General features: G+C 37.2%; 1 pseudogene; it reads right to left on the bottom strand.

Annotated features, from left to right (window-relative positions):
• Positions 1-2,247: 2,247 nt before the first annotated feature.
• LOC111739181 lies at positions 2,248-2,367 on the bottom strand (annotated as a pseudogene).
• Between the last annotated feature and the right edge of the window lie 285 nt (positions 2,368-2,652).

Raw genomic sequence — 2,652 nt, forward strand, 5'->3', positions numbered from 1 at the left:
AGTAAGGGGCACACTTCTGAATTTTTAGCAGGAGGAGAGAGTTCAAAAGTTAGGCTACCTTTTTTTACTCTGTGTCAACTACTTTTCTCTTTTCTTCATGTCCCTCTTCTGTGTTCTTGTTCCTGAACTAACTTAGTGAAGCAGAGATAGCATTTTGCCTTGCTTCTTTTTTATTGAAAGCATAAATAGCTAAAAATATATATATTGGAGAGATTTGAAAATCCGTTTCGAGAAGTGGTGTGAGTTAAAAAGTGTTAGTTTAATTTTAAAAATCCTCAAATTTGTACTAGGGAGAAGAAGAGAAAACACTAACAAATTTAGGATTAAAAGAATTCTTTTGGACTGTTGTTATTTATCATGATAACTGTAAAATTTCTAGTAAGGAAAAGAACATGTTCTTTGAATGGACAGAGAATTTTAGTTAGATTTTTTTAAATTAATGTTTTTCAAGTATAAACTTACTATAGCTTCATTCCACACAATATATTATACTCTTTTGAAAACTATCCCTGGATGCCTAATTTTCGCTTTAAAATAATAAAGACATTTTAGTCTGAATATTTTTGATAGTCTAACAAATTAACTGTCTTATATATTTCTGGAAGACACTGAGTAAAATAATAAAAGTTTTATGGGTTGACTGAGTTGCTATGTCACAAGAAATTATGATAGAAGCCTATTGAAAGGGGTACAATACAACCTTGGTGGGAAAGAGGCACAAATGAGACATACTCATCTGACTTCTTCTAGAATCTGGTAACACTTCACTCTGAACTGGTGGCTTTACCGAGTATCAACCCAATATTTGCTTAGGACATTTATAAAATTATGGGAAGCCTAAAAAGGAAGGAACTCCAAGGAGGTGGCCCTGTTAAAGGATAGAATTGTAGTCCCTTTCCTCTACATGGGAAGACCGGCTCACGGGGTTTTAGTGTTAAGTGCAGACAAGACATAATTGCTGGAAGTCGGAGACCAGTCCAAAGTAGCTTCCATGTTAAAGTAGATTAAGGCACCACTACCACCCGGTATAATTAGAAAGGCCAACTTACTTTGGATTTAAAAAAAAAAAGAAAGAAAGAAAAAAAATCTGCACATCTAAGAAGCTCCATTTAAATTATACCTCTGTCACCTCAGTGAGGGGTGGAACTTTAAGTTAAGCAGAATATGAAATAGCATAGTGGGTGATAGAGAGTAAGGCCAGAGGGCAATGCTTTTTTGGGCAAATAAATCTGATAAAGGGTATGCGGTTAGACAAAGCTCCTAGCAAGTGAAACACCACAGTTCTGGCCCCAAGCAACATAATCACAATGGATCCTGAGAAGGCAGAGGCCACCAGAACCCTGAAATGTAGGAGGATCGAATACATTATCTAAAGTGCAACACTCTTGAGGGTGAAAAGAGGTGCTATTAATTATCCCACCAGGACAATAGGCATAAACTGGGACTGTTTCAGCGACACATGGGTGTATGTTTCCCTAACTAGCAGATGTAGGAGGATGCTGAACGTACTGTGGGAGATGATGATAGTTGAAAGATAATGAGAGGCAAACCTTAGCTTACCAGGTTAGTTGTAATTCTAGTACTAGATCATACCTCCTGAATTACCCAGACCAGTTTTGAATCTTGATGTTTTAATGTTTAAATCAACATTGTTATTTCTCCCATATTGTTAAAACTCATAGACATCTGTTGATCAGATAATGTGCATAGGGTCAGCGTGGCCTCAGTATTCAGACCTCAGGAAGGGGGAGTGGCTGTGCTACTTTCTAACTGTATGATCTTTCCCAACCCGTTTCCTCGTCTGTAAAATAGGAGCAAATACCGACTTTCTCAGGCTGTTGTAAGGATTGAATTAGATAGGTATGCAAGAGTATGGACTGCTTCTGGATATGTACTTCATAACTCTTTCTAAGAGCTCCCATGTGACAGAAGCTTTCAAATTTAGAAGACACGAAAACATTTGATCAGTTTATTTGTCCTAATTTGTTCATTTATTCAGTAGGTATTTATTAAGCCCCTAATACATGTGAGGTATTCTACTAGGCATCGATTGTAAGAAAACAAAACCATCTTGGCCTCAAATTCACAGAGATTCCAAAATAATTAAAATAATAACAAGGAAATGGAATATGAAATAAGGAATCGTATGTAAAATTTCTTTTTTTTTTTTAGGCGAGGCAACCCTTAGTTGACCCCACAAATTGCAAGGACCCTGTCAGCTTATAACCCCTTATTTTTTATTTTTTACACCTATAGCACCTGGTCTTCCTAGGTGGTCTCCCAATCGAAGTACTAACCAAGCCCGACCCTGCTTAGCTTCCAAGATCAGACGGGATCGGGATTGTTTAGGGTGGCATGGCCATATACTCATATGTAAAATTTCAACTGGGATTTCTGCTGCTAGAATTCCTTATACTGTTCCACTAAAAGCAGGATTTGACTGAGTCTTGGAGAATGTTCCCAGTTCCTGAGAAATTTTTTGTGTTGAAAAGATCACTTTGATTGAGGTTTCAGTACAGAGTGGAGGGGTGTCAGAGTGGCTGTGAATAGTTCACCTAACAGTATATCACGATAGCCTAGGAAAGAGATAATTCTGTTTTTTCCTCCAGAAAATAAAGTGATTATAACCTGATATCGTGAGATAGCAGTTTG

The sequence above is a fragment of the Pteropus vampyrus genome, unplaced genomic scaffold (assembly GCF_000151845.1).
Source record: "Pteropus vampyrus isolate Shadow unplaced genomic scaffold, Pvam_2.0 Scaffold47, whole genome shotgun sequence".
Taxonomy (NCBI): Eukaryota; Metazoa; Chordata; class Mammalia; order Chiroptera; family Pteropodidae; genus Pteropus; species Pteropus vampyrus.